Raw genomic sequence first — 9,385 nt, 5'->3', positions numbered from 1 at the left:
TGACCAATGGTTTGGCTTAGATAAAATATATGACCATCATCATAAAAAAAACATATATCATCACCAATAGGTAGTTATCGGGACATCAATTTGTATTTATGAAGTTACTGCGATGACGATATATCTTTGTTTGTCTTTGTAAACGATATCGATATATAATATCACAATTTACTCATATCAGTTTGCAACTGTTACTAAAATATTGTGAACAAAACAGTGATATCGATTTACAACTGTTACATAAATTGATTTTTACTTTACTAAGTCTAAACATCGTGTCGATTTGTGTACACATGAGTAAAATCCTAGTATATGTAAAACACTAATATAGATATGTGTAGAACCCTATTCTATGTAAAACCCTATCCGACCTGACCCATTGTCGAGGTCCAAAACCTTAATCTATTTAACCTCTCTTCTGCGGCAATGCAACTTCTTCTTCTTTCTCCTCCACCTTCATCTTCTTTCTTTTTCTTTTTCTTCTTCTTCTTCCTTGTATTTTTCTTTCTTCTTTGTTTTTTTGTGTTTCTTCTACTTGTGCTCGATAGATGGGGTTTGATGCTGATAACATAGTTGTTTCACGTCGTGTGAAAAGATTTATATAATTTTCGATGATGATTATGGTGGTTATCTTCTGTGTATACATCGATATATTCATGATACATACGACTCTGACATATTTATCGTGAAGTATATCGAAGTTTACGCAGAATATAACAACTATAATCATCCTCAATCGTTGCCGTCATACCAGAGCAAACACAAATATTCTGCATGATATACAGGGGGTGATGCTGATGACCATCTATTTGATCTATTCCTACTGTCAGACCCTTCATCGTTTGCAAACCATACTTCGCTGTTGAAAAAATATTTGTTTAATCTTCAATATACTTCAAGATAAATATGTTGTAGTCGTGCGAGCTTCATCTTCTCCATGTGTTGGTATCCCATACAATCTGCAGCTTCGAAGCTTTCTGCACTAGCAATATGTATTTCATGCACACCAAGATTGCATTCGAAGCACATCACTATTTGGACGTGGGTTTGATACTGGTGATGATATATGTTTTATTTGATGACGATGGTCATGTATTGTATCTAAGTCAAACCATTGGCTACGATGTATTATAACTAAATACTAATATTTTTTGTAAATGAATGTCGTTGTAAATCATATGAATTTATAGTTAAGAAGTTACCACGACAACGATATATCTTTGTTTGTTTTTGTTAACGAAATCGATTTGTATTTAAGAAGTTAACTCGATTTGTATCATTGAAGTTACCTCAATTTGTACTTTACTAATTCTAAACGGGATGTCGATTTGTACCGTTGAAGCAATCACTTTGTAAATCGCGATAGAAAATATTGTTGACATAGACATAACTCGTAAAAGCACGTAGCCTTCATACATACAAATCGTTTCAACCTTTTATCAATCATTGTGTAAATCATGATAGAAAGACCGTAAAAGCAAATCATAATTTTCATTGTACATAATGCTAATCACTTTTATGATTTTTATTTACGAAGATCGAACATTACAACGATTTGTTCAGTGACACTAGTGTTTTACACTTATTAAGAAAATAATTATATATTTATAGAATTTCATGAAATATTGTGAACAAAATATAGAATATCAATTGTTATTTAAATCGATTTGTATTTTACTAATTATAGAATGTCCTATTGCGATTTACAACCACAAACATTTCATAGATACATCGTGACCAATGGTTTGACTTAGATATAATACATGACATCATCATCTACCTGACCCGTTGTCCAAGTCTAAAAATCTAATCTATTTAACTTATCTTCCTCTTTTCTACGATAATGCAACTTTTTCTTCTTCTCCTTCTTTTTTCTCCTCCGCCTTCATCTTCTGCTTCTTCTTTTTCTTCCTTGTATTTTTCTTCTTCTTCTTAAATCGTTGTCGTCATACCGGAGCAAGCACAAATATTCTGCATGATAGACAGATGTTGATGACCATCTATTTGATCTATTCCTACTGCCGGACCCTTCATCATTTGCAAACCATCCTTCGCAGTTAGAAAAATATCTGCCTAATCTTCGATATACTTCATGACAAATATGCTACAGTCATGTGGCTTCATCTTCTCTGCCTCTTGGGATCTCATACCTTATGCAGCTTCGTCAGCTCTGCCTCGAAGCTTTCTGCACTAGCCCGTAGGCATGAACGAAGGGCTTGGTTGCTTGTTGGTCATGCGAAGCCTTATATGTGCTCGATCTAAAACAAACGAGGAGACCACGATTATGACGTATTTGTCATGAAGTATATAGAACTTTATACAAAATATAACAATGACAAATATGCTACAATCGTGTGGTTCAATCTTCTCTACCTACAGAAACATATCATTGAAGTTACCTCGATTTGTACTTTACTAATTCTAAATGGGACGCCGATTTGTACCGTTGAAGCAGTCATTTTATAAATCACGATAGAAAATATCATTGACATAGATATAACCCGTAAAAGCAAATCGCGATAGCACGTAGCCTTCATACATACAAATCATTTCAACCTTTTATCAATTATTGTGTAAATCACGATAGGAAGACCGTAAAAGCAAATCATAATTTCTATTGTACACAACGCTAATCACTTTTATGATTTTTATTTGCGAAGGTCAAACATTACAATGATTTGTTCAGTGGCACTAGTGTTTTACACTTATTAAAAAAAGAATTATACATTTATAGAATTTTACGAAATATTGTGAGCGAAATATAGAATATTAATTGTTAAACCAATTTATACTTTACTAATTATAGAATATTCTATCGCGATTTACAACCATAAATGTTTGCCTTGAAGCTTTCTGCACTTGCCTGCAGGCATGAATGAAGGGCTTGGTTGCATGTTGATCATGGGAAGCCTTATATGTGCTCGATCTAAAACAAGCGAGGAGACCACGACTGTGGCATATTTATCGTGAAGTATATCAAAGTTTATGCAGAATATAACAATGACAAATATGCTATAGTCGTGCAGTTCAATCTTCTCTGCCTGTAGAAACATATCATTGAAGTTACCTCGATTTGTACTTTACTAATTCTAAATAGGACGTCGATTTGTACCGTTGAAGCAGTCATTTTATAAATCACAATAGAAAATATCGTTGACATAGACATAGTCTTTAAAAGCAAATTGCGATAGCACGTAACCTTCATACGTATAAATCGTTTCAATTTTTTATTAATCATTATGTAAATCGTGATAGGAAGACCATAAAAGCAAATCATAATTTACACTATACACAATGCTAATTGCTTTTTCGATTTTTATTTACGAAGGTCGAACATTACAACGATTTGTTCAGTGGCACTAGTGTTTTATACTTATTAAAAAAAATTATACATTTATAGAATTTCATGAAATATTATGAACGAAATATAGAATATCAATAGTTAGTTAAATTGTTTTATACTTTACTAATTATAGAATGTCCTATCGCGATTTACAACCACAAACGTTTGCCTCAAAGCTTTCTACACTAGCCCGCAGGCATGAATGAAGGACTTGGTTGTCTGTTGGTCATGTGAAGCCTTATATGTGCTCGATCTAAAACAAATGAGGAGACCATGATTGTGGTGTATTTGTCATGAAGAATATCAAAGTTTACGTAGAATATAATAATGACAAATATGCTACAGTCGTGCGGTTCAATTTTCTCTGTCTGTAGAAACATATCATTGAAGTTACCTCCATTTGTAGTTTACTAAGTCTAAACATTGTGTCAATTTGTTTATTATTTTTCTTTTTCGCCTTTTATGAATCAGTCATTGTGCAAATCACGATAGGACATATCATTCACATAGACAAAGCTCGTAAAAGCAAATCGTGATAGGACAAATACTGTTATTCTATGAAACTTAACAAATTGTGGTTGTAAGTCGATTTGTATTTATCAAGTTACTTAGATTTATAATTTACCAATAAACATCATGTCGATTTATTTTTTTTCACTTTTTCACCTTTTATCAACCATTGTGTAAATCACGATACGATAAATTGTTGTAGATGTACTGTATACATAATTTTTATATACACAGTCTTATAAAATTCATATACACAATCTACAAAATCTATTATAAATCTTTGTACATCATATTACTCCTGGGGTCACGTCGTTCATTGCCTTCTAGGTATTCTTTTCATTTGAGATTTTTTCTCTTCCATAATTAGAAACTTTATCATTTTTTTGCATAGTTCTATGCGGAATCCTGGTATATCATCCTTTATTAAAAAGGTAATGTGTGACCAATACATAAATTGAGTCCCCAATAATATAGGATAATAAAACATGTTTAAGTATAGAGCATACATCGTCGAAATCAGATTCTTGTCCATTATATATTTTGCTTTAATATACTTCATTACAAATACGGCATAATCGATGCCATTATTTTGTAAATGAGCATTGTGTGCACAGTGAAACCTCCACTCACCAATGTCGACACCCAAGACTTCTTTGATGAATCCCTCCTATGGTTAATGCAGAAGCAAGTAAATTCGGTGCCACCATACAAGATACGATACACTTATAGATAGAAACTTACCAAATGAATAATGTCACGTTGTATACCAATGTGAAAGTCCAATGAGTTATAACATCATATTTGTTTTTTTCGTAAATCCATCACGTATAAGACCCAATGCTCACAAGATTGCCACAATATAGGAATCAATATTTGCAAATCAATAATAAAATATCTTATAAATCGATATAGAAATTCATATTGACAGCTTAGAATCAGCATACAAATCGATATTAAGAATCAAAACAATGTCTTAAATTGATATAATATCTTAGACAACAGGTTTCTTCACTTACCTTTTCACTTGACCAAAAGTCTCCTCAGTGATCATCGTTACCCCAACATTGTAGTCCATCTTGAAATTTAATGGTGTATGACAGTCGGCAAACAAAACTCTGTTGAATGAAACAGTGATAATAGTAAGGTTAAAACACGAAGCAACAAGAGTAAATAAAAACAAAAGTAAACATATAAGAGAACCGATATACCATAAAATAAGGGGTGACGATGCGTCTATTATTGGTTGTTGCGTTGCTTTGAATATACATGACGAAATCGTATATAGTCTGTTTGCAACAAATATGCACTTGTTAACATATATACCCATGGCATAACTAAATATATAACTGATAGTGGTTTCATACGTACAAAATTATTGATAGTATTTCCTTCTGCAATTTCTTCTTACAGTCGATTGATATTATCTTGGAGCCCTTTGTTGAGTTTTTGAACACCTTTTTTTGTGAATGCTCCACTAACATTAGCAGAATATTCAATAAACGATATTGCAATTCCTTTGTATAGTACATAATACAAATCAAATATACGCCATAAAAGAGACAAATTTTAAAAAAACTCATCACGAGGTTTAGAAAATATATGCCTTATTCACCATCGCTGGCCGTGTAGCTGTCGTTGTCTTCTTTCTCACCATCGATACCCCCTTTGTGTCTACCCACGAACACGTCGTTTATAAAGGAAATGTTTGTTCGTCTATTCCTTACTCATGAAGCAAAGCGAAGCGACACCCTCTTGAATTTGAGCGACGTGTCATTCATTTATAAAAGAAACATCGTTTCACATACCACTCATTTTCAAAAATTGCATGTAAATAAATTATATTATGTATTAATTAAATTAAAAAATATCATTTCATCTGCCTTTTACAAAAAAGAATTATAACTGGTTGCAAGTCAATCGGTATCAAGCAAAGATATGTCTTTGTTTATCTTTGTGAACGAAATCGATTTATATTTATGAAGTTACCTCGATTTGTATCGTTGAAGTTACCTCGATTTTTACTTTACTAACTATAAACATTGTGTTGATTTGTTTATTGTTTTTTCTTTCTGCCTTTTATGAATCAGTATTTACGTAAATCACGATAGGACATATCGTTCACATAGATAAAGCTCGTCAACGCAAATCGCGATAGGATAAATATTTTCTGCTTTATGTCTGTAGTTGTACAAATCGTGAAAGGACACTTCCTCTATAAAAAATAAATTGTGATCTGTTATAGAAAGAATTATATAATTATAGAATGTTTTGTCACAAAAAAATATATATAATTGGTTGCAAGTCAATCAGTATCAAGCAAATTGCGATATCACGTATCGTTACAGTGAAATCGACTTGCAACTGTTACTTAAATCAGTATCAAGTTATAAATTAATTTGTATTTATGAAGTTACCTCAATTTTTACTTTATCTAGTCTAAACATCGTCTCGATTTGTTTATTATTTTTCTTTTCCACCTTTTATTAATTAATCATTATGTAAATTGTGATAGAACGTATCGTTCACTTAGACAAAGCTCGTAAAGGCAAATCACAATAGGATATTCAAACGAATTTGGTGGGATGGGATGTATTCAATTGTTGGATGGGTTTAGGTGGGGGAGTGATTGAATTGGGTTGGTTGTGAGACCCGTTTAGCTCTCATCAAATCCAAACCCAATCTAAACTATATTATATATAGAGAGAGAGATACATATTTACACATATTTTTTAATTAATTTTATTTGATTATAAAATGAACCCAAATTCTATTTATTTAAGAGAATCCATTTGAAATTTAGATAGATCCAAACTTAAAACTTAAACCCCAAACCCTAAACCCTGAATTCTAAAACCTAAACTCTAAACCCAAAAACCTAAAACCTAAACCCTAAATCATAAACCCTTAAAACCAAAAAACCTAAAATCTAAACCCTAAACCCTAGACCCTAGACCCTAGACCCTAAACCCTAAACCCTAAACACTAAACCCAAAACCCTAAATTCTAAAACCCTAAAACCTAAAACCTAAAACCTAAAACCTAAAACCTTAAAACTCAAAAACCTAAAACCTAAAACCTAAACCCTAAACCCTAAACACTAAATTCTAAAACCCTAAACCCCGTTTCATATCTAACTCATGCATTTATATTGCAATATAATACACGCACATCCGTGCAACACATAAATATGAAAATGGATATGGATTGACCTAAGTATACCCGGCCTATAACTGAACCTCCAAGCCTTCTTATTGTATATGGTTATGGATGTAGACTGACACATACCGACAAATGTCCGACCCTTTTTCACCCTTGCCCCTTATCTAAGCTCAGGTATATGCATCTTTGTCCTCATATCTATGTAGAAATGGGTTGGATATTTATATATATATATATATATATAAATATATATATTCTGAAACTATTGAAGCTATGAATGTAAGCAAACCCTTGGAATTTTAGGCATTAGTGCATGAGACACTTGGATATAGCATTAGAACTTCTTAAGGTTCATACATGATTAGCTTTTCAACCTTATCAGTCCCGATTTTGACTCAAAATTGTCATTTTAAATACAAAGACAACTGGATCCAACCATTTTACTGGACTTGCAAGGGGTTGCATATCCAAGTATGATAATTTGTCAGGTAGATATCCGAATCTAATTAATTCATTGACATCCCTGGCTCTTGGTATGTTTGCCTTTTTTTGTTTTTTCACATTGGCAACCCTCCTCCACGGAGGAGTATACCAAGTTTCGACCTTGCAGCAAGGGATTCCTGATGTGGGTCTCAAAGTTGTTATGTCCCGTCAATACTACAAGGATGAGGGTCAATAGAGGTGACTTTTCTCACCGCTATTGCCCTATTTATTGCTGTTATAGGTTTATAAAGGCAATAAAAAAATGTTATCAATTTTTTGCTTTAGTTGAGTAATAATGATGACATTTATAAGTCATCGTTAATGTGTGATCCAACATTGGTGAAGATTCTTGTCGAAACTAGAGGATACCAATAGCGGTGACCCACCCTATAGCGGTAATCCACCATGTAATGGCGAAACACCTTCTAACGAGAATAATTAACTCGACGTTATAGCCTATAATAGCGAGAAGTAAAACACCAACCTGCAAAAATAAAATTTTTATATTAGTTTTGATTTTTTTTACATTACATTAAACACATGGATCATACAATTCAAATATACACTTCAAACATAGAATACATTTAAATATAAACATACACTTCTCCAACCTCCTCAAACATTCTTCTTCTCCAACCCTCTCAAACATTCAACTTTAAACATACATTCAAATATAAACATACACTTCAAAAAATAAACATACATTCTCTTCAACTCCTTCTCCCCTATATCATTTCCAAACATGTAACAAGTACACTTCAAAAACATACATAATCTCCAACCCCCTCCCTTACATCCTCTCCAAACCTACAACAAACACACTTCAAAAAATAAATATACATTATCTTCAACCCTCTTTTATACATCTTTTCCAAACCTACAATATACATACTTCAAAAAACAAGTATACATCATCTGCAACCCCTTTCCCTACCTCCTCTCTAAATCTACAAGAAACACACTTAAAGAATGAGTACAATATGATAATTAAAAATAAAATAAAATTATGAGAATGTTAATAATGATGATAATAGTATGAGAATTCAACATGATAACTTACAAATATTTTAATTATATTACGATTGAAGGCTCAATAATGTTTTTATCTTTTCCTACACTTTCATGAGAATTTGAAAAAGCATAAAAATAACATTAACAAAACATCTTTTTACATTCAAGAGGATATCAACTTCAATTCAATATATATATATATATATATATATATATATATATATAATGAGTTTCACACTAACTACAACATCTCATTATGATAAAAATTAATACAGGTTAAACAAAAAAAGAAAATATAAACATGCACATGTCCTTAGAACATGATATAAAAAACTACGACATGTTCATTCAACAAATAGACATTTGACGGTCTTATCTAAAAGAAAATAAGAGAGATCTAGGATGAGGGGTTCTATCTAAGAGAATCTATGAATGTCTGCATCTGCTCTCTGAGCTTTCTAGTTTCTTATTTCTCTTGCTCCAGTTATTGAAGGAGTCACTCTCGTTCTTCTATCTCTCGCTCATGTCATTCTCTCTCTCTCACTCCCATTGAACTCAGTCTATCATTTATTCTTCTCTTAATTGTTAGAGCTCTGACTGCATTGCCTTCAGTTGAGAAGATAGCTCTAAAACAAAGGTTTTTTCTTTGGATGAAATGATAAATGCACCCATCCCTCTCACATGTACAAACCACTTATCGAGGATTTTGGCAAAGACATCTTGCTGTGACATCGACGAACCTCTTTTTCAAGAATAAATTTCATCACTTTCACTCTCTATAGAGTGCAACTTATTTTGCATGACGTTAATATTTGGTTATCAATAACTAATGATAATGTACAAAATAGAATGAACGAATATGGCTTCTACTTCGTTGCT

This window comes from Nuphar pumila, chromosome 3, assembly GCF_984573655.1.
Source record: "Nuphar pumila chromosome 3, dmNupPumi1.hap1.1, whole genome shotgun sequence".
NCBI classification, from domain to species: Eukaryota; Viridiplantae; Streptophyta; class Magnoliopsida; order Nymphaeales; family Nymphaeaceae; genus Nuphar; species Nuphar pumila.
The sequence above is the reverse complement of the archived record's forward strand: the minus strand, read 5'-3'. Positions refer to the sequence as shown.